The sequence below is a fragment of the Neoarius graeffei genome, chromosome 7, assembly GCF_027579695.1.
Source record: "Neoarius graeffei isolate fNeoGra1 chromosome 7, fNeoGra1.pri, whole genome shotgun sequence".
Classification (NCBI taxonomy): domain Eukaryota; kingdom Metazoa; phylum Chordata; class Actinopteri; order Siluriformes; family Ariidae; genus Neoarius; species Neoarius graeffei.
In genome coordinates, this window is record NC_083575.1 from 53,214,246 (window position 1) to 53,241,289 (window position 27,044).

At 42.3% G+C, this 27,044-nt stretch overlaps 1 protein-coding gene across 4 annotated transcripts in view; it reads right to left on the minus strand.

The window, feature by feature from the left end:
- zmiz1a (zinc finger, MIZ-type containing 1a) overlaps window positions 1–27,044 on the minus strand; it is a 200,665-nt gene that overhangs the window by 129,372 nt on the left and 44,249 nt on the right. For 3 of the 4 annotated variants that reach the window (XM_060925961.1, XM_060925960.1, XM_060925957.1), the window contains exon 2: window positions 15,903–16,024. The exons of the other annotated variant lie outside the window; for it this stretch is intronic. The gene's annotated coding sequence lies outside the window, so the exon portion shown is untranslated. The remainder of the gene's footprint in view (window positions 1–15,902; window positions 16,025–27,044) is intronic. 4 annotated transcript variants of the gene reach the window in all.

Below are 27,044 nucleotides of genomic sequence, written 5' to 3' on the forward strand. Positions count from 1 at the left end.
TTTCATACAGTCTCACTCAGTGATGGTGTTTATTTCTTTAATGTGTCATATTGCCTTTTTCATTCCCGCCCGGCTGTGATTACATATAAATATTTCAAGTCAGCTTTTGGATAAGTGAAACTGCTGATATTGTAATGGGCTCATGCTCAGAGTATTAATAGCCTTGTTTATGGTGGCTGCATTTCTTACTGGTTTGTGCTTTAGCATTTGAGAAATGTTGAGAAGTGATGCTGCCCTAGAAGTTATACAGTATGTCAGGTCATGTCTTTCTCCAATGAGTCACTCATATGTATTATAATACATAATTACAGAAATCTGCCTGACGACTGTGACTGTGTTTCAGATCAATTAAATTGGTCATATCCCCTTAATTAATAAATATTATCCAGTTGTCTTATCACACACTGAAACTTGGTGTGTGTGTGTGTGTGTGTGTGTGTGTGTGTGTGTGTGTGTGTGTGTGTTTTTAGATACTACTGAGGACCAAATGTCCCCATAAGGATAGTAAAATCTGACAATTTTGACCTTGTGGGGACGTTTGGGCGGTCCCCACAAGGAAATTGCTGTTGTTTTGTTTTTTTAAACAAACCTTAAAAAATATGTATAAAAGAGCCAAAAAGTTTCCTCTTCATTACTGAGGTTAGGATTAGATGTAGGTGCAGGCACAGCATTAATTAACTGCAATAATAATTGTCAATGGAAGGTCCTCACAAGAATAATGAGACAAACGTGTGTGTGTGTGTGTGTGTGTGTGTGTGTGTTTAGATACTACTGAGGACCAAATGTCCCCACAAGGATAGTAAAATCTGACAAATTTTACCTTGTGGGGACATTTGGATGGTCCCCACAAGGAAATTGTTGCTGTTGTGTTTTTTAAACAAAACTTAAATAAATAAATAAATAAATAAATAGCCAAAAAGTTTCCTTTTCATTACTGAGGTTAAGGTTAGGGTTAGATGTAGGTGCAGGCACAGCATTAATTAACTACAATAATAATTATGTCAATGGAAGGTCCTCACAAGGATAGTGAGACAAACGTGTGTGGTTTTTATATACTACTAGGGACCAAATGTCCCCACAAGGATAGTAAAATCTGACACTTTCAACCTTGTGGGGACATTTGGACGGTCCCTATAAGAAAACTGCAGTTGTGTTTAAAAAAAAAAGCCAAAAAGTTTCCTTTTCATTACTGAGGTTAAGGTTAGGTTGAGGTGCAAACACAGCATTAATTAACTACAATAATAATTATGTCAAAGGAAGGTCCTCACAAGGATAGTGAGACAAACGTGTGTGGTTTTTATACACTACTAGGGACCAAATGTCCCCACAAGGATAGTAAAATCTGACACTTTCAACCTTGTGGGGACATTTGGACGGTCCCCATAAGAAAACTGCAGTTGTGTTTAAAAAAAAAAAAAAGCCAAGAAGTTTCCTTTTCATTACTGAGGTTAAGGTTAGGGTTAGGTTGAGGTGCAAACACAGCATTAATTAACTACAATAATAATTATGTCAATGGAAGGTCCTCACAAGGATAGTGAGACAAACGTGTGTGTTTTTTATACACTACTAGGGACCAAATGTCCCCACAAGGATAGTAAAATCTGACACTTTCAACCTTGTGGGGACATTTGGACGGTCCCTATAAGAAAACTGCAGTTGTGTTTAAAAAAAAAAAAGCCAAAAAGTTTCCTTTTCATTACTGAGGTTAAGGTTAGGGTTAGGTTGAGGTGCAAACACAGCATTAATTAACTACAATAATAATTATGTCAATGGAAGGTCCTCACAAGGATAGTGAGACAAGCGTGTGTGTGTGAAAAACATGACAGCAGAGAACCTCCACAGGTTTTATTCGCATCCCCTGGAGAGCGTCTACAGGATTTACTCAACCTAAGGACTTACTGAAAATAAGGTTTAGGCAAAAGAACCATAGTTATTCCCTAAGGACTGCTACTGCTCCAGATTTCACACGAGCCACTACGACTTTAATTGGTTCAGTTCGGCTATTTAGGCAGGTTTCTAATGGTGCATCCCGTATTGTCTCAAACTGCCTTTAGCTTGTTATAATGACAGAGTTATTACGTCAATAAGACAGCCGTTCACTCGCGCAAACACTCTTCACCTTAAGCCACAAAAAATGAAGTGAAGATGCGAAGGAAAAAGATGTAAGAATAAAGAGTACTGATGATGAAAGAGGAAGAGGAAAGTGGTAAGAAAAGGCACACACCGCTAAGGTTTGATTATCCGCACTTTCATACTCACTGAACACAAATGGAGAGACATCTAAGGCAGACCTCCCCTGGTTCTTGGACTGTGCCGGTGCTCAGATGGGCTCTTGGATTGGCCTGTATTGTCTGTGCTCCACACTCATTAGCTGAGTCAAGGAGGGACTTACTGGGGTGTTTAGCTCGCCAGGCTTGTGCGGCAGCTCAACAAGCACTCCCAGCTGGAGCACTGCACTCTCATCACAGCTGCACACATACAATTAGTGCAGGTGCAGCCAAAGGGGTGAACTGGTACAACACACACTCACTCACTCACTCACTCACTCACACACATCCGCCGAGGTGTTTCACACTTCCGCTGACCATCAGCATTCATATTGTGTACTTTCTATTTTCAGAATTGTAATGTGCTCAAATATGATGAGTCACTTTATGTAAATAAATTAATTTTTAGCTCTGCTACAAGAGTTTGAGTGTTTAATGCAGCGCCTGTTCTGACTGTCAGTACTACATGAATATTCCTCGGATCATAGCCAAGCTTGGCATTCCATTCTCTCATGACACTAAATTAGTCTGGGTGCGAGATAGGATTAACGTACTGACTGCATTTTAGAAATAACCAGACAGGGAAATGGGATGTGGGCATGTGCTGCTTTTTTTTTTTTTTTTTTTCCCTCTGACCTAATATTGATGCTAAGAGCTCTGCTTGCAAAACATTATAACAGAGCTGTGTGCAATGGCAAAATTACACAACAAAAGCAGGCACTTATTTGCCAGTTGTTTATTTAGGGGCCTCTAGAGGTGAAACAAATTCTGCCTGTTTTTTGGCTTTGTCTCTCTGCCACATGGAGTAAAGACAAAGAGGAGAGACTCTGCAGAGCGTTGCTTATGCTGTGATCATCTTACATCAGGATTAATCTCCAATGGATGCCATTAAGTGGAGCGGCCAGCAAAACAAGCAGTGCGTACATCTGAATGATTCATTTACAGCTCAGCTCGCTAGAGGTTTGGATTCCTGTCTGGGTTTGGTTTTTTTTGTTTAATTCTTTCAGTTTATTTTTTTGCATCATTTAAATTTTTTTTTAAATATACATAAAATCAAGCTCAGCATGAGATGGCCATTCTGTAGACATTCAACACTAATTAACTCACAGGTTCTTTTGTGTGTAGAATAAGCTTTTGTTTACCTTCACAGACAGTTAAAGACACCCGCTGATCATATGAGCATAATGTAGGACTTTGGGAGAGAAAACAGTCTTTCAGCAGGCGGTCTACAGTAAGCAGATGAATACAATAATGACGGGGAGAAGCAAAGCCACAAGGGTCATAAAAGGAGGAATGAAAGCTATCGGCACAATAAAGTATCAAACTTCATTGTGGCGTTACATCTGAATTTCAATCGAGTGTCATTTGGGGAGGGGGGGGGGGATCACATGGCAACACACTTGTGATCGCTTCCGCGTGTCCCGATGGAGGACACAAATCTGTTCTCTGTAGCTAAGCACCACGGTGGCTTGTTTTATTTCAAAAGAGGATGGCAAGAGGATGCAGAGGTGATAAAAATAAACTCCATACAATATCAAGATATGTGTTATAAGTTAGTTTTACACATGGTCAACGGTGCTAAACAAACGAGCAGGACAGTTTATAGACCTCATTTACAATCATTTATTATCTACTAATTAGGCTCCTGATGTATGGCCTGTGATCTGCATCTTCTTCGTCTTCTGCAATTCTCAGTTTCAGCATCAAAACACATATACGTGGGAATTTTTAATTACTTCGCTTGGCAGCTGCAAAATGCCACGGTAGCCCACAAGTTCACAATGGCCCTTTCATTCAAACTCCAGAAAGACAGGCAAGCGGCCAACACTACCAACCAGCAGCAATGGGCCAAGCCGTAACACCGGGCCAAATCGAGCAGACAACCACAGACATGCACACAGGCAGGGGACTGACCGACACTTTCACATGTGTGACACCGGGCAGAGAAACGCGTGGAATCATAGTGCGCCACCCTCCACAGTTCAGACTATACACACATAACAATTACCAGGCTTGTTTTATCTGCAGAGCCAAATCCTGTTTATTGGCATCTAATTGTCAAAGGTTCACAGTGTCAGCCCTCAGCAGGCGCCTCCCCCACGGTCAATGTGGTGAGATTGAGCCTAACTCAGCAAAGATGAGCGAGATTCCAGCTCAGACTGCAGCATTCCTCAAGCTGGCGTTCGTTACAGGGTAGACGGCTGCTTCTGAAGGGATTAAAACAACTCCAATTCCCTGTGGAAAGGTGATTCTCAACATGGTGACCTCAGCAGTAGCTTGTAACCTGACAGTTCAAAGATCTGTAGCATGGTATTACAAAAGGTAAGAACGAAGTACGTGAGCTGAAAACAGTGCAGTATATTAAACCGATTAAGGAATAGGTCAGAGAAAAGGAATGAAGCTAACGAAAAGTCGCTGATTACCCAAGACATGTCTGGTGTTTAAAGCTTATATTTGTAATGAAGATACGATGCTAATGTAGCTAACAAGTAAGGAAAGCTTACAGCCCCAGTTTGGCACCGAAAAAAAAAAAAAAATCATGACCCTAACCTCAGACAGCATTAAATTGTTAATCATCACACATATGTTTTCCTACATTGTTTCTGACACTGTATAAGAAAGATCTACCCCAAAAATGTCGAAATTAACAATCCAGATTTACTCCTACGGTTACAAATCCCACACAGCGACAAAGGAGCTCTAATTACACACAAATATCGCAAACTGAGGAGTGAAAGTAGTGAAAACCCACCAAAATGTTGGCAGGAGCAAACGGCTCCTGCTGGAGCGAGGTCAGCAGTGCAGGCACACAAAATCATTTGCCGCTTTCGGAAAGCTGCTTCCTCCCTTGTTTCATCACCTCATTCTGCCTTTGTTAGTGCTCGGAAATGCCTTGAGTGAGGAATGAAAATACTGGCATGTCCCTGCAGCTCGGAGTGAGTGTTTCTGCAGCTGCAACGCGAGCTTGGCTCATCAGAACAGGGCGCCCAGGTCAGGTTTCCCCCACAGATAGCCATATTAGCCGAAAAAAGCATAAACACCCACATCGCATTTCACAGTGAAAGCTTCTGAGTCATGAGGGTTACGAGGCGATCTTCAGAAAACAAAATCACTCACCAGTTTTCAGTTTCTAGCATAATAAACAAATCTCAGACAGACACATCACAACAGGGTTTGGAAAGAAGGCTGTAATTTATGGACGCATTTATCAGAAAATGAAGTGTTTCGAGAGTTCGATGTCAAACATGATTACCGCTTGTGATATATTAGGGATATGGTACAAAATTCAAGCCATAAATCGAAAAAGCATGTAAAAAGACTACGGAAAACAATATCCTGGTTCGTACTGGTGTTCTGAAGGTTTAGCTGGTCAGCCATCATGGCTGTGTTTGCATGCTTTACTGACTGCACGCGAGTTACAACGGTCGTTCTGGTGATCAGCGACGTTTGTCTGATTTCTTCAGCACACGTCTGTTTACAGCTCTGATTAAAAAAAAAAAAGAAAAAAAATCTCGCCTCTTGCTGCTTTGATTTCAGTTCAGCTCCCACGTTTGAGACATCACTGATACTCTGGCGCTCACACGTGCCAGCATGACTGTGAAAGAGAAATGCAATTTCGCATGCAGCAACGTTCCTTTGTCAGAAATGTGAGAAAACCGACACAAAAACTGATGAACGCATTCAATTACGGGTTATGTCGGAGGCCATACAGACCAACAGCACGATTATTATACGCTTGTAGCAAATCTGCTTATGATCTTTCTAATCTCCATCACATATTATTGAAACCACATGTCCATGTGCCACTGCATGTGGTGGTATCATGACCTTACTGTCGTCCCTCTGCGTTTTCCCATTAAGTACACTGCTCCCAGTAATTTTAGATGAGTCAAACTGCCTTTCTGGCTCACTCCAATTAGGCCTGGGCAGGCCAAGCGCGCACTGCAGGCCTTTTTAGCCAAAGACAGCGGGGTGACGGTGATGACATCGAGATGGCGCGTGTGGAAGCCTGAGGGCCACACTAAGGAGACAGAAATATCCCCCTCTGACAGACAGGGATACATGACACTGCGCGTGCAGCTGTCTAAATGTTGCTGCTGTCTCTCTGTCGTTCTTTCTTTCTCTCTCGCTCACTATCTCTTTCGAAGCTTAAGCACTCTGACTGCTTGTCTGCAGCTGAAGTGAGAGGTCAGGCCACCAGTTGGACATGAGTATGCAAGATGGATGGGGCTGGAACGGCTGCTGGAGCCTCCTACATAGCCCGGAGACAGCCTCAGACGTTATCAATTAAGCAGGTCACGGTGCTGAGAATAATTCACTCTCCGCTATGTTGGTCTGGACAGGGCAATGGTGTGCTGCAACTCATCCTGGCATGCAACTATTTGCTTCTCAAAACAGTGGGATTGCTTTTGTTTACGTGTATGTGTATGCCAGAGAAAACACCTAAGACGTGTGTCATTCATAGTTGCGCAAGACATCGCTGTGGTGTGCTTCGTAACCGGATATCAAACGGGTTCGCGTTTCACAGCACTCAAAGAAAAGAGTGCAAATCTATTTGGCTGCTAATCTTAAACATCTAAACATCTGCATCAGTTTACAGCAAACCTGCACAGCATCCAAAGCATTTCCAAGAACAGTCTGAATCCCAGTCTGTATCCTTCCCATGTTCCTGAAATGCGAAATGCTGCACCCTGTCCTCCCAGTGCAATCAGAGGAAACTGCTTAATAGCTAGTTTTCAGGACCTTCTCCTAATTAGACACACCATTCTCTCACTCTGTGCTTCATTAACACAAATATGCAGGCCTTAAACGCAAGCTGGTTGCTTTTCAACCCGTCCCTCCTCAGGACAGAGTGGAGCTGGAGGAGGCCTCGCTGCTGATGAAATCATTTCCATTCAGATAGCGAATCTCCTGCTGCTTTTATAACGCTCACCACATTCCTCCCTCTTCTCGCACATTCACACACATTCTTACTGAATCCATAAAATATTTTCCCCATGCTGCATCTATTTAATTGCTTTGTTTCGGTAGATCTGCTAGTGCCGGAGATACGCAGCCACATGTGCAGGTGCTGCTGGAAGCCCTGATCAGACGAGAAGCCAAGTCTCTAACAGGAGAACCAGCCTGCCACACCTGTCTCTCTTTATAGAGTTCATAAAGAGCTCAAGTCTGTGATACGGTGAGCCAAAATATACAAATAGTGAAGCAATGAAAGGCTACAGAATATAAGACACCAAAATGACAGATGTCGGATACAAGAAGAAGAAAAAAACAGCTTCCAATATAGTGCATACTGCCTGCACATAAAAGGTGGAAATGCAATAAATTCAGGCCAAAGAGCAAGCCAAATCATAACGGGCTTGAGCTTGCCATCCAGCAACGATATACAGTAGCGCTTGAAAGTTTGTGAACCCTTTAGAATTTTCTAGATTTCTGCATAAATATGGCCTAAAACATCATCAGATTTTCACACAAGTCCTAAAAGTACATAAAGAGAACCCAGTTAAACAAATGAGACAAAAATATTATACTTGGTCATTTATTTATTGAGGAAAATGATCCAATATTACATATCTGTGAGTGGCAAAAGTATGTGAACCTTTGCTTTCAGTATCTGGTGTGACCCCCTTGTGCAGCAATAACTGCAACTAAACGTTTGCGGTAACTGTTGATCAGTCCTGTACACCGGCTTGGAGGAATTTTAGCCCATTCCTCCGTACAGAACAGCTTCAACTCTGGGATGTTGGTGGGTTTCCTCACATGAACTGCTTGCTTCAGGTCCTTCCACAACATTTCGATGGGATTAAGGTCAGGACTTTGACTTGGCCATTCCAAAACATTAACTTTATTCTTCGTTAACCATTCTTTGGTAGAATGACTTGTGTGCTTAGGGTTGTTGCCTTGCTGCATGACCCACCTTCTTTTGAGATTCAGTTCATGGACAGATGTCCTGACATTTTCCTTTAGAATTCGCTGGTAACCTGGCGATTTGTCCAGGGTGTACCCCGCCTTTCGCCCGTAGTCAGCCGGGATAGGCTCCAACTTACCTGCGACCCTGTAGAACAGGATAAAGCAGCTAGAGATAATGAGATGAGATTAATTCGCTGGTATAATTCGGAATTCTTTGCTCCATCAATGATGGCAAACCGTCCTGGCCCAGATGCAGCAAAACAGGCCCAAATCATGATACTACCACCACCATGTTTCACAGATGGGATAAGGTCCTTATGTTGGAATGCAGTGTTTTCCTTTCTCCAAACATAACGCTTCTCATTTCAACCAAAAAGTTCTATTTTGGTCTCATCCGTCCACAAAACATTTTTCCAATAGCCTTCTGGCTTGTCCACATGATCTTTAGCAAACTGCAGATAAGCAGCAATGTTCTTTTTGGAGAGCAGTGGCTTTCTCCTTGCAACCCTGCCATGCACACCATTGTTGTTCAGTGTTCTCCTGATGGTGGACTCACGAACATTAACATTAGCCAATGTGAGAGAGGCCTTCAGTTGCTTAGAAGTTACCCTGGGGTCCTTTGTGACCTCACCGACTATTACACACCTTGTTCTTGGAGTGATCTTTGTTGGTCGACCACTCCTGGGGAGGGTAACAATGGTCTTGAATTTCCTCCATTTGTACACAATCTGTCTGACTGTGGATTGGTGGAGTCCAAACTCTTTAGAGATGGTTTTGTAACCTTTTCCAGCCTGATGAGCATCAACAACGCTTTTCTGAGGTCCTCAGAAATCTCCTTTGTTCGTGCCATGATACACTTCCACAAACATGTGTTGTGAAGATCAGACTTTGATAGATCCCTGTTCTTTAAATAAAACAGGGTGCCCACTCACACCTGATTGTCATCCTATTGATTGAAAACACCTGACTCTCATTTCACCTTCAAATTAACTGCTAATCCTAGAGGTTCACATACTTTTGCCACTCACAGATATGTAATATTGGATCATTTTCCTCAATAAATACATGACCAAGTATAATATTTTTGTCTCATTTGTTTAACTGGGTTCTCTTTATCTACTTTTAGGACTTGTGTGAAAATCTGATGATGTTTTAGGTCATATTTACGCAGAAATATAGAAAATTCTAAAGGGTTCACAAACTTTCAAGCACCACTGTCCTGCATGTAAGTCAAATAGAGCTCTCTGTGCCAGACTGTAACACTGATCTCTCAGCTGCTTCAATTATTAGTAAATAAGTAAGAGAAATTCATAGAATGGGTGTAGCTGAGCAAAACGGTACGTTCTCAAAGCTTCAAAGCTTCAAGTATTATTAAGGCTCAGCTGGACACAAATAACAGAACTCCGCTCCAGCCCACCAACCCGTCTCTTTGATAGTCTCAATTTCAAAATTACACTCCAATTACACCACCCCTTCCAAACGCACTGTGTAGTGCTTCGAGAATATGAAAATATCAATCTCTGACTGAACAACCCTATGAGATTGCGATGTTATCTGAAGACATATTCAGATAAGTAATTCGCATATCCTGTGCAGATGAATAGCACACAGGTTCGCATTTGTGAGAATGGCTGTGATTTATTTCTCTTCAGTCAAACCTTGAGGGTTGGCACCACTCACTCAGCTCAGGCCGGGTGCTGCCAGGAACCACACCATTTGTGATATTATTCAAATGAGCACATTGTTTTCCTGCGTGCTGACACGTATGGAGGGCAGAGGCAACACAACGAGATTAGATCATTCAGATGCAATCAGATGCTGTGCGCTAGTAGCATTCTAAGTGTTTCGCACAAATTACGGAGGCCCATTAATGAATGTGTCCACTCCTGATGCACAGTATATTACATTCATTCATCATGGCTGAACTGCCTGACAGGCCAACAGAAAACATCTTCTGTAATCATATAACTTCATGTCAAGGGTGACGTACGTTTGCATTCATTTAATGGCTCAAATGTTATTTCCCCACTTGTGAGTAATTGACAAACAATGACTGTACTTCAGTTTCAGAAACAAAATGTTCATATGTGTATTTTAAACAAGACTGACGTCCTAAACCAAGCCAACGGAATAATGTGTTAACAACTAAATATTTAACAAGTTATTCTACTAAATTGAGTCGTACATGAGCTGATAGCTGACGAGGCGCGTAGCACCGAGTTGGCTATAAGCCATGTATGACAAGATTGAGTGGAATAACTGTTTTATTCTATCCACATTCACTGGATTTTGAGAAACAGAACATTTATATTTTTTGCAAATATTTGATAAATAAACACTTTATACAAAACGTCCGATAAAATCATTTCTGCTGAGAATGTAAACAAACCGGCGAAATGATAGTAGCAATTTGTGAAAAATGCTGTAATAATAATTCTTGAAAAATAAAAAAAATACCTTCTTCCCATCAAATATTTTATTCCATATTTTACTCCTTTTTTTTTAGGGGGGGGGGGGGGGGGGGGGGGGGGGGTGAGTAGAGTTTTTATTCCGTCCTCGGCTGGTTCAGGAACACGGTCCGCCATTTTCTTCTTCTTCTTTGGGGTTTTTTGGCAGTTGGCAAACCAACTTGAAAGTGCATTACCGCCACCGACTGGGCTGGAGTGTGGAACAGGAGATATTTGGGGGGATGGGGATGGGACTATATTCTTTTATCTATTTCTGTTTCTTTTAAATACTTGATAAAGTGATATATGTGACTTGATGCATGCCACCATTTTGTTTTTCTCTACTCACAGTATATGAGCTGATATCCTAGTAGTAGTCAATCAGAGCGTGTGACTGCTCATATCCAGTGAATGTGGATAGAATAATACAGAATATGCAGAACATATTCGTTAAATGTATCATTTCAAATACGAAGCATTCTCGAACATTATTCTACAAACCCTAAGCACTGCATGTGACAAACTTTTCACAAAATTCAAGAAACACAGAACACTAGCGACCCATTTTGTAACACCAGCAGTTTCGGGTCAGTCTCAGGAAACTTTCTACTGCAAACTCTGATGTCTATCAGACCTATAAGACAAGCCTCCCTGCTCTCGCTCCCTACACGCTGCTGTCATCTGCATAGAGAGAGCACAGATGCAGCGTCCTGAGGGAAGCCATTCTCAGCTTCCTCCTGAAGCACACTGAAGGACATCCAAGGAAGGAGAGTGCTCACTGCAGTATTGAGATGTTGAGATAGTTAGGAGCAGTTACACCTGTCCCACATTTACTACACGCAGTAAGTTGACATGAGACAAAGGGCACTTTCAAATATGCAGCATTTTAGAAAAGAACTTGCCGATTAGACAAAAGTTTTAGATTTTTAGAAAATAGCTGAACACTAATACTAAAGCATGTACATGTATTTCAGTAAGGTTGATTAGAGTGCTATGAATTAAAAACAGGTAAATATACAAAAACATTGGCAGGATGCAAACGTTAACATTATAATACAATTTGTTTTTAACCCTTTCACTACCACAGACCGCTATTCCAGTCTCATTGTAGTAGGGAAACCTCTTCTGGAAAAAGTTATGCAGTGGTGAAAGGGTTAATTAAGTGAAAGCTTAAGAAAATAATACGCACACATTGTTCCCAACTGACAGTACCAGTCAAAAGTTTGGACACCCCTACTTATTCATAGGGTTTTCTGTATTTTGACTATTTTCTACATTGTAGAACAATACATTGTAGAAGGCATCAAAACTATGAAGTAACATTCATCCGTAACCGTTTATCCTGTGCAGGGTCACAGGCGAGCTGGAGCCTATCCCAGTTGACTACGGGCAAAAGGCAGGGTACACCCTGGACAAGTCACCAGGTCATCGCAGGGCTGACACGGAGACACAAACAACCATTCACACTCACATTCACACCTACGGTCAATTTAGAGCCACCAGTTAACCTAACCTGCATGTCTTTGGACTGTGGGGGAAACCGGAGCACCCGGAGGAAACCCACGCGGACACGGGGAGAACATGCAAACTCCGCACAGAAAGGCCCTCGCCGGCCACAGGGCTCGAATCCAGAACCTTCTTGCTGTGAGGTGACAGCGCTAACCACTACACCACCGTGCCACCCCTGTGAAATAACATGGAACATCCATCCATCCATTATCCATAACCGCTTATCCTGTCCTACAGGGTCGCAGGCAAGCTGGAGCCTATCCCAGCTGACTATGGGCGAGAGGCGGGGTACACCCTGGACAAGTCACCAGGTCATCGCAGGGCTGACACATAGAGACAAACAACCATTCACACTCACATTCACACCTACGGTCAATTTAGAGCCACCAATTAGCCTAACCTGCACGTTTTTGGACTGTGGGGGAAACCGGAGCACCCGGAGGAAACCCACGCGGACACGGGGAGAACATGCAAACTCCACACAGAAAGGCCCTCGCCGGCCACTGGGCTCGAGCCCAGGACCTTCTTGCTGTGAGGCGACAGGGCTAACCACTACACCACCGTGCCAACCCTATGAAATAACGTATGGAACATATATGGAATTATGTGGTAAACAAAAAAGTGTGAAACAAACAAAATGTCTTTCATATTTTAGATTCTTCAAAGTAGCCAGCGTTTCCCTTGATGATGCTTTGCACACTATTGGCATTATCTTAACCAGCTTCTTGAGGTCGTCACCTAGAATGCTTTTCAATTAACAGGTGCCTCGTCAAAAGCTAATTAGTGCCATGTCTTGCCTTCTTAATGCATTTGAGATCAAACAGTAAACAGTACATAATAAAAATACAGTAAACAGCCCTGTTACACAACTGTAATAATCCATATTACATCAAGAACCGCTCAATTAAGTAAAGAGAAACGACATCCATCCTTACTTTAAGACATAAACTGTCTTTTAATTAATAAAAATAAAGAAAAAACATTGAATTCGAAGGTGTGATGAAATGAAATATATTTTCCGCAACGGTTTTAACACGGTGTTAATTCTGGCCAGTGTTTTTAATCTCTTGTAAAGGAGCCTTGTGTAACACTTGAAAGGTAGAAACAGCCTTCCGTCAAACCTGCACGCATGAAAAGTAGAGCAAAAACCGTAGCCTTATTTGTCTCAAATGAACACAATTCGTACCAGGAATGATCATGTGGGGAACAAAAATCAAACTGGACTCGGACTCATGACCTACATGTAAGAGGAGCTGAAATGCTAACGTTAATTCCTGCAGTGTTAGCAAATCCTGTGAGTGTTGACATCCTTTCTCTTTATCATGTACACTGTGTGGCATGAACACACTCATAGTAAGAGATTTAGCATTGAATTCATTTCTTTCTTCCTATCAAAATGCTCAAGTCATCTTTATTTATGGGGCAGCACAGTGGTGTAGTGGTTAGCGCTGTCGCCTCACAGCAAGAAGGTCCTGGGTTCGAGCCCCGTGGCCGGCGAGGGCCTTTCTGTGTGGAGTTTGCATGTTCTCCCCGTGTCCGCGTGGGTTTCCTTCGGGTGCTCCGGTTTCCCCCACAGTCCAAAGACATGCAGGTTAGGTTAACTGGTGACTCTAAATTGACCGTAGGTGTGAATGTGAGTGTGAATGGTTGTCTGTGTCTATGTGTCAGCCCTGTGATGACCTGGCGACTTGTCCAGGGTGTACCCCGCCTTTCGCCCGTAGTCAGCTGGGATAGGCTCCAGCTTGCCTGCGACCCTGTAGAAGGATAAAGCGGCTAGAGATAATGAGAATGAGATGAGATCTTTATTTATAGTAAAAAAAAAAAAATTACAAGTCTATTATGGCTCATTTTAAAGCACAAGGATGAAAGTTAATAGTGCAGAATTATGCTGTGTGACTGAACACTGGACACTATGCATGTGAAGAGCAGATCCACTATCCCTGCACGCCACACACACTCTTTATATAATTACATACAGTCAGACACTGAGGAAGGGTTGAATATTAAAGCAAAATGAGAGACAGAGAGAGAGAGAGAGAGAGAGAGAGAGAGAGAGAGAGAAAGGAGGTCAAAAGGTTGTGTGCATGAGAGGCAGAGGAGAAAAAAATGAAAGAAATCGCAGAGAACCGCTTGCAGGAAATATCACCCCTCCTTCCCTTTAATGAGGTTATCTGTGAAAGCCTGGGCAGGATACCGTACCCTTTTGCTTGTCACAACGGAAAGACTTCATGTCTCCTAAAGAGGCCCCATATGAGTGCAAAGGAAGTGTAAAATAACAATTATGCCCTAAGGAACAGCACTTTTCATTACATACTGTGTAATTAATAATAATAATAATAATTTAAAAAAGCCCTTCTGATATTTCCAAAAAAAAAAAAGCTACGATAAGCATATCTGTTATGATAAACACACTGTTCAGTCTTCACAGCTATATGTCGCTTTGATCAGTATCAGAGTGTGAGGTGCAGCGCTGGTGAAGTGTGTGGCAACAGCCACTAGAGTCACTCTGTGTGTATGTGTGTGTATATGTCAGTGCTCCAGGTGGAGTGTGGGAGGAGAGCCTGGCGTTCTGGCTTTTGTTGCGATTGCAGTCTCTGCAGGCTGACATTAGCGCAATAATCGCTTTAGCTGATCCCACTCGGCTGTGTGTGAGGCAGATGTTTGTCAGGCCATGGCACTGCTCTGCATTCACACTACACTACACGAGATTAACCACAACTGTCCGTCTTTATTTATTTATTTTATTTGATCCCCCCCCCCATTTTGGCCTGGCCTAAATCTTAATCTCTCACTATAAAGATAATGCAGGGAAAATCTATATAAAAGATGTTCTTTTTTTTTACTTATTACACAAGGCACTGAAGAGTCATTTCAAAGATACCAGGTATTAAAAAAAACTGCCATAACAGAGAAATACATGTTTATGAAACATCACCTTCGCTGTTCAACAGTGTCAATACAGACTATCATGTCACCTTATCAAGTCATAGCAAATGTTCCTGCTGTAAATCAAAGAGAAAAGAAAGCGCTCGCAGTACAAAGCATTAGCCTCTGTCATTTGATTCTCTCTCGCCCCCTCTTTTCTCCCTTCCTCCCTTTTTTTTTTTTAAACTCTGTTGTTCCAGTCTGCAGGTGCTGGGGCCCCGAAGGCCCACGGCATCCACAGAAGTGAGCCAGATTCAGATGGAGGTAGCAGCCCCTTGCACGTAAACACTACCAGACTCCTTGGCCACATGTTACCTCCAGGCCCCTGGGTGACTCGAATGAACCCAGTACTTGTCATGCTCATTATACACTGTGGACAAACTTCCTGAAACATTTCACAGCAAATGGAACAGAAAACTGCACCAAAAGTAAAAAAAAAAAAAGAAAACCTGTTTGAAGATTCTGGAATCTGGTGCCACGAATTTCATCAGAGCGCCGCTGGAAGTTTCGTTAGCGTTTGAGAATTTGTTCGTGGAGGAACTCAGACAGATGGAGCACTTTATCCAATCTAGCACTTGATCCACATGTTTACCTCAATGTATCATGCTACATTTAGAATAATGCAAGAACATCTGCTAAAACATCAGCCGCCAAAACCGCATGGCTATGAATCAGGATTTCTCTGTGGCTGATATTAAAGCACGACACTCAAAAGATCAAGATGCAAAACGATATTGAATAACAAAGACAAGGCTTTTCAATTTGACGTTTCAGCATGAAATTGGATGGCCCCTTGTCTTCAACAATGTTTTAAAGCGATATAAAAATGAAAAGGCACTCCAACCTGTTTGCAGTGCAGGCCTGTGGTGTGGTGACTTGCCCCCCCCTCCCCCTCCCCTCCCTTCATAGAGTCGGCGGGGAAGCTCCTTCTGTCCCTGCTCGGAGCTACACCGGCCTCCAGCGCACCTGCAACCAGATAAAGCACACATTACACTCGGCTCAAAATGCAAGCATCTTCCATGACGCGTTCCTGAGCAGCTTCACTCCGCTTGACCCGACCATGCACGCAAGCTCCATGCTCATGTTGTGTCCTGTGTGGTTTGGGTGGGGCACATTTCGTGAAAGGCGAACGCGAGGAGTTTTGTGCGACAAATGCAGGTCTTTAACTGCAAGCAGCTGGCACCAATGGCACAGAATCACATGCCCCCAAGGCTCCCTCTCTTCTCCAGTGTCCTTCCAAAAAGGTTATCGTAGAGCCGCTTTGCCGCTCCTAATCCGAAATTCATTACATATAGCAGTTACCACAGTTTAATGTGATAGGTTTCCTGAATGCCTGGCTAAGCTCCTTCACAGTTCACTGCTAACTAAGGACAGTGCCAGTGAAAGAAGGAGACACTTTATATAAGCACGCAAGCGCCATAAACATGTATGGTGGTGCGTGTCATCGTCAAATCTAATTTACTGATCTCACAACTCATAGCACATTGACGGATAAGCCTATTAAGTCACTATTAACTCTACAGAAATATAAATAATGGCAGCGTGAAGACTTAAGTTTCTTGGCGCGAGTCAGAGCGATAGCTTTTCTTCCAATAAGGAAGGTCAAGTTGCACCGAGCATCTGAGGGTGATAATGATGAGATCTTGTCACAGGACCAGGCTCAGATAGCTGTTAACTGGACTGAATGGCCCACTGTCTCAGTTTAGACTATGAGACACACACTCAGAGCATGCGGAAAATGTGGTGAAGAAGAGAATCGGCTGCGTTTGCCATGGTCAGTCCACAGACAGTACAGTACTTTATCGGGCAGCCAGCTAAACTTTACACCCTTTCAGGTCTTCAGCAAGAGACACTGATGCTGCACCAAATATTCAACAGATGTGAAACTTTTAATCCTGAAAATAATTTGGAGAAGCGACGCATTTTATCACTTTTTATGAAACCTCTAAGAGTAGCATCAACGCCTTTATACAGCAATGCCTAATTACGATTTACTACTAGAGATTTCTACTTCATTAATGTGCTGTGGAACAAGTCGTTTCTTTTCCCTATAGCACCCAATATGCTTTTAGTTGCTGCTTAGTCACAACATTTACATTACATTTACAGCTTTTGGCAGGCATGCTTATCCAGAGCGACTTACAGAAGTGCTTTGTAGTCTGCATCAAAAATATCCTCGTGCTAGCACAAATAGGTCAAGGTCTGAGAATACGATCAAGCGCAATTCCAACAACAGCTATTTACATCCAACTGAGAACAGTCAGTGAGACTGGATGAAAATATATGTGCTTTGGGAGTTGCTTGTTTCAAGAAAATTATTCATTCATCTTCAGTATCCTCTTTATGCAGATGACTGGATCTGGAGTCCATCCCGGGAACAAGGTAGGAGTATAGCCTCTGATGGTTCATCATACACGTACACACATTTACATGTAGGGCATGTTAGAGTAGCTAATCCACCTTTCAGCCATCTTGTAAAATCATGTAAAAGATTAGTAATTGCCAGTGTGGAGCAGTAGGAAACGGTTTTGGATTGTAACACAGGTAATGACACTGCTGAGTTTATCACACACCCTGGTAAGTAGGCTATAAGTAAGTTAAAAAACTAGAATTCAGAATGTGACACATATCACATATATTTAAACCTAGTTGTGTACACCTAATAAGGTTATGGCCCAAAATAGAGCTACATCCATCCATCCATCCATCCATCCATTATCCATAACCGCTTATCCTGTACAGGGTCGCGGGCAAGCTGGAGCCTATCCCAGCCGACTATGGGCAAGAGGCGGGGTACACCCTGGACACGTCACCAGGTCATCACAGGGCTGACACATAGACACAAACAACCATTCACACTCACATTCACAACTACAGTCAATTTAAAGCCACCAATTAGCCTAAGGTGGTGTTTACATTAGACCGTATCTGTCTCGTTTTCGTCGCGGATGCACTGTCCGTTCACATTAAAACGCCGGGAAACGACTCCACAGGCGGAACAACTTGAATCCGCCAGGGCCCACGTATTCAATCCATTACGTATCTGATCCGGTGCTGTGTAAACATTGAGGAACGAGGATACGCTGTGCTGAGCTCTAACTGACGTCGTCATTGGACAACGTCACTGTGACATCCACCTTCCTGATTCGCTGGCGTTGGTCATGTGACGCGACTGCTGAAAAACGGCGCGGACTTTCACTTCCTGCTATTTGTCCCGAATCACTGCTCGTGCGCTTCACTCGCGCGCTCTGTGAGCTGCGCAGGGCCGGAGTGCGCACCCTCCAGAGGGCACTCGCTGTTCAGGGCGGAGTGATTTGGAGCGCAGGATGCCTGCGGAGCCGAGCGTATCCGTGTATTGGCGTTGCTGTGTGCACGCGAATCGTGTATTGGCGTTGCTGTGTGCACGCGAATCGTTTTAAAAACATTAATCTGATGATCTGCTGATACGGTCTAATGTAAACACCACCTAACCTGCATGTCTTTGGACTGTGGGGGAAACCGGAGCACCCGGAGGAAACCCACGCAGACACAGGGAGAACATGCAAACTCCACACAGAAAGGCCCCTGTCGGGAACCCAGAACCTTCTTGCTGTGAAGCTATATATAGTATCAGTCAAAAGTTTGGACACACCTTCTAATTCAACTGTTTTTCTTTATTTTTTATTAATAACGAAATGTTATTAATAAAAATAAACAATGATAAGGAACGTTGGTGATATACCATACAGTACCAGTCAAATATAATTATATTTATAAATAGAACCAATGAAATATAACTATAACCAATTGAAAAGCATGTAATGTCACAGATTATTAAGTTCAAAATTGTATTTATTTGTAAACTGCTGTGGTATAAGAGGAATAAAACACTTGAGTATACAGTACCAGTCAAAAGTTCAGACACACCTTTTAATTCAGTGTTTTTTTTCCTTTATTTTTATTAATTAAAAGTCACTTCATGTCTTAAAGTAATGATGGCTGTCGTTTCTCTTTACTTAGTTGAGCGGTTCTTGACATAATACGGATTACTACAGTTGTGGAATAGGGCTATTTACTGTATATATTTTTATTTACTATTTACTGTTTGATCTCAAATGCATTAAGAAGGTAAGAAATTGCATTAATTAACTTTTGATGAGGCACACCTGTTAACTGAAAAGCATTCCAGGTGACTACCTCATAAAGCTGGTTAAGATAATGCCAATGGTGTGCAAAGCGTCATCAGGGTAAACACTGGCTACTTTGAAGAATCTAAAATATCTCATCTCATCTCATTATCTGTAGCCGCTTTATCCTGTTCTACAGGGTCGCAGGCAAGCTGGAGCCTATCCCAGCTGACTACGGGCGAAAGGCGGGGTACACCCTGGACAAGTCGCCAGGTCATCACAGGGCTGACACAGAGACACAGACAACCATTCACACTCACATTCACACCTACGGTCAATTTAGAGTCACCAGTTAACCTAACCTGCATGTCTTTGGACTGTGGGGGAAACCGGAGCACCCGGAGGAAACCCACGCGGACACGGGGAGAACATGCAAACTCCGCACAGAAAGGCCCTCGCTGGCCACGGGGCTCGAACCCGGACCTTCTTGCTGTGAGGCGACAGCGCTAACCACTACACCACCGTGCCGCCCGAATCTAAAATATGAAAAAGATATTTTGTTTGTTTCACACTTTTGTGTTTACCACATAATTCCATATATGTTCCATACATTATTTCATAGTCTTGATGTCTTCAGTATTGTTCTACACTGGAGAAAATAGTCAAAATACAGAAAAACCTATGAAAGACTAGGCGTGTTCAAATTTTTGACTTGTATTATATATGATTTGCTTTCCAATTACTCAAAGATAAAAATATTTCATATTCTACTGACTATTATATACGAGCATTTTAACCAGGAATATTACTCAATGACTTTTATTCCAATGATTTACTCATATAAAATGCATACCCAGGTGCATGGAAATTGACATTTTTCTAAGTGGCTTTTTCTGAGAGCCCTATATGTTGAGGATCTCCATCTCAAAGCTTCGAAAGAGGCTCCTGTATCATTTCAATGCAAAAGAGCGCCGTGAACCTATGTCGTTCTCTGTGCAAGTGGGACAATTGACCGTTTTACAGAAACACAATTATAGTGAGTGAAATGAGTACATGTTTCACTCCAGGAAAGAGAAACTGTCATTTCTGCATATTTGAATCTACTAGAAAGCAATCACTGAAATATGCAAACATTCATGAGGAAATAAATGTAGTAGAAAATTTGGTGCAGAACTGCAATTGCATTTGGATGGGAAAGTCAGGACAGAAAACACACCGCGCGCACACACACACACACACACACACACACACACACACACACACACACACACACAGAAAGCACTACACCATCCCACTGAATATTAACTACATTACAAACAGCTTAAAAACACATAAAAATTTACTAAAACACATGCTAAAGTTATCACCCTTTGCATGTGTTATTAAAGTGTGTGCAAGTGTGAAGAAAGATGTTTAACATGCATAATTAGCTTCATGTATTTATCTGGGGAAGACTTTCTGAAGGTTATGAATATACAATATCTCTGTAAGCCACATTTATTTCATGATTGTTTAGCAGAAGCAATACAATCATTTTTAAATCAATATTTTGTATCAAATTATTGATTTCGTTAGTAAATAGCCATGCAGGAAGTAGGATAATGTACAGCGAGCCGGTCATTATTGCTAAATAAACCCTGACAGGGTTTACTTATTGTGTTGTAAATGAAGTAAATAAATCACAAGGGTTTTTTTGTTTTTTTTTCATTAAGAATATCATTAATTAAACAGCGTATACAAAGTAAATCTTAATTAGGTAGTTGATTTTTTTTAATGGAACCGCCATACTGGAGTCTCATCGCATCGCTCCTGTGGAGGACGGCCCCATACGGACAGTTGAAAGTCACACTTGGAAGACGCTCTGGATTCTTATAGTAATGCTTTTATGGCTGAGGACTACAGCTGACGGGCAGCACGGTGGTGTAGTGGTTAGCACTGTCGCCTCACAGCAAGAAGGTCCGGGTTCGAGCCCCGTGGCCGGCGAGGGCCTTTCTGTGTGGAGTTTGCATGTTCTCCCCGTGTCTGCGTGGGTTTCCTCCGGGTGCTCCGGTTTCCCCCACAGTCCAAAGACATGCAGGTTAGGTTGACTGGTGACTAAATTGACCGTAGGTGTGAATGTGAGTGTGAATGGTTGTCTGTGTCTATGTGTCAGCCCTGTGATGACCTGGCGACTTGTCCAGGGTGTACCCCGCCTTTCGCCCGTAGTCAGCTGGGATAGGCTCCAGCTTGCCTGCGACCCTGTAGAACAGGATAAAGTGGCTAGAGATAATGAGATGAGAATGAGACTACAGCTGACTTGCTAACTTTAGGACTGCAGTTGCCATGAACAGTTTTGCACTCAAGTTTCCATGAGTGAAGAGTTTATAACATCAACGAAACTGACTTCAGGTTAAAACTGTTAGAATCACGTTATCTGTTATCACCCAAATGAGGATGGGTTCCCTTTTGAGTCTGGTTCCTCTCGAGGTGTCTTCCTCATGTCGTCTGAGGGAGTTTTTCCTTGCCACCGTCGCCACACGTTTGCTCATCGGGGATAGATTAGGGATAAAATTAGCTCGTGTTAAAGTCATTAAAACTCTGTAAAGCTGCTTTGCGACAATGTCTATTGTTAAACGCGCTATAAAAATAAACCTGACTTGATACTGTGTGGCCACGAACCAAAGCACATCAACAGACTTTTTTTTTTTATTGAAAACCATGAACATACAAACATGGCACTTATTACACATGGAAGGCAAGAATACAAAGGTTGAGTGAAGAAAGAAAAGAGAGAAAAAAGGGTTACCAGAACAGGGGCTTAGAACTAAAAAAGAATAAATGTAACGAGTAAAGAGAATAAATGAAGGGCTCTCTTATCTTTTACATATTGCAGAGATTTGTACAAGATCTTAAATTCATTCAGCCACTGAACCAGACATGGAGCGGTTTTAAAGTACCTACATTTGTGAATTAAAAACTTCCCAAATAAAATTAAAATATTCAAAATAAAAGTCAAATTCTCTCCATCACAGAAAACAAATTTAATTGCTTTCCAAGTTAAAGGGAGCGTGTCAATGCTCTTGGATTGGAGCCAGCTACGCAAATCATTCTGCCGGTTTACAAAGGAAAAACAAAATTTCTATATCATTTTCACAAAATACACAATTGTTCGCTTTGAAAACCACAACTAACAGCAAAGAACAAACCATCCAAAAACAGTTTCGCTAAAATCGCTGCAGATTTCTCAAGCATTCGCCGAAGTCGACAGCATTTTTAAAGCCTCTGCTAAGGTGGTGTTTACATTAGACCGTATCAGCGGATCATCAGATTAACGTTTTTAAAACGATTCGCGTGCACACAGCAATGCCAATACACGATTCGCGTGCACACAGCAACGCCAATACACGGATACGCTAATCACATGACTAATTAGACGGCACGCAAGTTGAAATGTGTCAGTGCGGCTCAGCGCTTCCTCCTCAGCGGCTGCGCTCCAAATCACTCCACCCTGAACAGCGAGTGCCCTCTGGAGGGTACGCACTCCAGCCCTGCGCAGCTCACAGAGCGCGCGAGTGAAGCACACGAGCAGTGATTCGGGACTGAGCCGCTGTGTGCGTGATCCCAGTGCATATCGGGCATGCGCAAGTCACTCACCACTTGCAAGTGGAAGGATGGCGAGCCTAAAGACAATCATAACTACACAATGGGCAGTATTTGCATCTTACCATGAACAACATTAAGAATGGCAAAGCATTATATTCATACTTTTATACTCTTTAATGAAAAACAAAAAGGTGATACAAGGCGGAAACAATAGCAGGAAGTGAAGTCCGCGCCGTTTTTCAGCAGTCGCGTCACATGACCAACGTGGCATGAACAACGCCAGCGAATCAGGAAGGTGGATGTCACAGTGACGTTGTCCAATGACAACGTCGGCTAGAGCTCAGCACTGCGTTTCCTCGTATCTCAATGTTTACACAGCACCGTATCAGATACGAACTGGGTTGAATACGTGGGCCCTGGCGGATTCAAGTTGTTCCGCCTGTGGAGTCATTTCCCGGCGTTTTAATGTGAACGGACAGTGCATCCGCGACGAAAACGAGACGGATACGGTCTAATGTAAACACCACCTAAATGTTTCAACGATTCTTACTGTCCTTCCGCTGTACCCACACAGTCCCACTCAGAGCTAGCTCAACATAACCAGTGAAAACCTGCCACTTCGTCTGAAACGCCACGATGTACTGTATAAATCAGCACCCTGCAATTTCACAACTTACCGAGTTCAAATTTTAATACTCAAATATGCCTGACTTTATTGATCTAACGTGCACCCATCATGTCTCTCGCTCTAAATGCTTCAGCTCAAGTGGTGGAGTTGCACGAGTCTGTCTCCACTGATTTAGACGTCCTGGAACTGAAATGAGCAATAAACTACAGCTTACCTCCTCATAATACACTCTCAATTTAAACAACCCAACCAGCCTAAGTGCAGAGACATGCAGAAAAAAAATCAATGTAACCAGCAGAGCAAACGGTTGGTAATTGCAGCTGGAAAGGGGAGTACTAAAGTGATTTGTTAAGGTGAAATAACACAGCTCCCTCCTAACAGCACTCGCTCATTGGAGACAGAAGTATGGCGGCGGAGGCCTGCCAAAAGCAGTAATTGATAATTTACATGCAAATAGAAAAAGCCACAAAATGGGCGCAATTTAGAATACGCAGTGAGCTCTTTCGGATGCTGTGTGGCACCGGCTTCCTGCAAAATCAATTCACACTCTGAAGAAACCATTTTCTTCAGCTGGAGATAAAGTGCCTGACTATGAGCTGTCAGATACTTATCAATGGGAAATTAGCAAAGGAGTACTATTTCCCCAAAACAAACAGGCCAAGTGTTCCACCTAGCGCTGTTGTGTCTCTTTGGAATGAACTATATCATCATCTGTTACTTTCAGTGATGTGCCACTATAAATGTCAATGATAAAACGTCTGGAGCATGTTTCCCTCAGACGGGTTGTTTCTCATAAAATCCTGGAAATACGGCACAATCTGAATGCCACATTTTGAAGGAAACAACGCCGTTGCCTTAACTTATAACCGCCTAGGAGATCCTGCGGTGTGTAACAGTACCTGTATCTACACATAGATCCTTCCACCTCCACGTCTTATCGTATGGAAACATTTTATTTCTCTTTGGCAAACATCTATCACTTCTTGCTCAAGGCAGAAGTGCAAGACAATAGCGTTCTCGAAGAGATGACAAACTTTTCTGTTTACATGGAGTGCAATATGCAGGAACGTTCCCACTCTCAGCAGGCAGCCCAGTCGCTCATCTCATCTCTCAACACGAGCTACAAACCCCAAATTTAATTCTGAAGTTTCAACCTAACCGCGAGCCATTTTCCTTTTCATCTTACTTGAAATGTGTTTACTCTGCTCCCTAAATGTGGGTGCCAGTTAAGAAAATGCTTTTTCAAAATACAGCAAAGTAGTTTCAGTTCTAACCTTTTTAGGGCTGTCATGAATATTCAATTATAATCGACTACTCGATTAACAGCAAAAAAAAATCCACAATGAAAATTTCTCATAATCAAATATTCAGTAAATGACACCGGTCTAAGAAACTAAACAGAGTTAATATGTTGAAACTGAGTGTTTTTTTTTATCCATTTCTGTCACGAGCTGCTTCAGCGGTCGGTCTGCTTTTTTTTTTTCATGCAGCAAGAGAAAATCTTATTATCTGCTCTTTATTGTTCAGTATTTTATTGTGTGCACTTCAGATAAAACTTTGATTTCAACAATATTAATCTGAATTTGATTAAAGATGCAGGAAAAAATGTCACGTCTCGTTAAACTATTTCCATATATGCAATCAGACAAAACCTCCCCGCCAACCAATCAGCTTTCTCCGGACGCATAGCACCAGAGATACATACAACGTGTAGTTAGCGCGTGGGACGCCGCCCTCTCTGCACTGCGATGCAGATAACATAAACGCAGAAGTGCATATCCTGGACCAATTTCGTGGTTTTTTTATATGAAAGAATGTCCCTTTACACACTCATCCAGAAGGGTACTTTTGCACAAGGCCATCTGTCTACAGCAGAAAAAAATAAAATAACAAAACGCGTCTGGAAAAATCCCAAGGGAGTCTGGAGCCAGATTCGTGACGTCACCTGCGGAAGCGCCAGCAGGCTGCGAGAGCTTTGCATGGTTTCAGTGCACAGCCTGTGTAGACCAAGCGCTCCCATTTCTCTCTCATTGCCCGGTCTTTTGGGAAACGATGAGTACTAATCCCATCAAGATTGGTGTTGCTACACCCTCCTACGATACATCTGTTAACCATTTTAATAATTACGTGATAACGTTGAAGAAACTTGCAGAAAACCACCAGGTCGTTTTCTCATAAACAAACCAGCGCTGACGTAGGATTCAGAGGGAGGCGTCCCGCACGCGACATCATGAAAATCAATGTTTGCTGGGAAATCCAAATGGCAAGTTTTTTCAGAGGCGGACCAATTCGCCTCAAATGGCTTGATTTCAACTGAATTTTTCTGGTATTGCGCAAGGTAAAAAAATTGCAGAGAATGCAGAATGTTATAGATATTTGACCAAAGTTTAATATAAAATAGGAGAATTACATTGAGCTTGCTCCTGAATTTACCCCTGATATGCCCTTTAACAGCTACTTTAGCAGTTTTTAAACAAGACACTTACTTACTTTTACTCAAGCAGATCTTTCGATGAGAACTTTTATTTTTACTTGAGTATTTCTCTTCTTAGCATTGGTACTTTTACAATTGTTGATAACATCGTTAATATTCTAACGACGTCTGACAATAGCAAGTATAAGTTATTATGAAATGATTAAGAATTATTATGAAAATGCAAATATGTTTTATAACAGTGAAACATTAAAGCCTACATTTTAATGGATGATTTTAACTGAGCTAGAACAAATCAAATTATTTAATGAAGATTTAATAAAGTTGTTATAAACTGAGATTAAGGTTTTTTATTATTATTTCTTTTCCTTGTCTCTCTTACAGCGAGCATGGTGGTGTAGTGCAGCGTTTCTCAAATGCTGGGCCGCAGCCCATTTGTGGGCCACGAAGCAATCTCTAGTGAGCCACGGTGTTTTGTTTTGTTTTTTTCAGGTTGAAGCTAAGTTTTACTCATAGTAGGGCACAACTGCTGGGTCCCATCTGACGTCACATCCGTCTCATTAAGATACAGTCACACTACAGCTCGCGATGCTTTGCGATGGGTTATCGATGAAAATGAGGCGCTTTGGTGACGATGCATGGCGATATACACGTGAGCTAAAAGTTGTGGTCACACAGCAGGCGAACACTTGACTGTCACGTCTTCGCACGCTTGAGTCTGGTGCAGCTCATGCGGCCGCGCTCGCTCACGGAGCACGTTGTGCGCGTGCTTGGGACCCGGTCATTATGGGAAACACCTGATGCTGATTTGAACGCAATCAGCACATGCAGACATGGACTCTGTTTTCACTGAGGCTTTGCGAAGTATCCTCATTATCACATTTGTTTCTAATCATGCTTATAATGTTGTTTAAATTCTCCGCTTTATGATTCTGCTTTCTGTTTTGCTTTAGTTTTTGTAAATATCACGCCTGCTAATAAACATTCTTCCTGCACTTAGATCCGTCTACTGCCGTCTATCTTGTAGTGTCCTGATCCCCAGATCTCTAACCCAACCATGTATAAAAAGCTATACACCTCCATGCTGTTCCAGGTTTTCATCTGCTTGTCCGTGTAGAACGATGTCTGCAGCAGCAGGTAGTTTGAGATGTCGGGGAGCTCAACAGATGCATAATTTTCCAACTCATAGGAAAAAATCCTTCTTTGTTAACATGTAAGGATCTAATCCCATTTAGT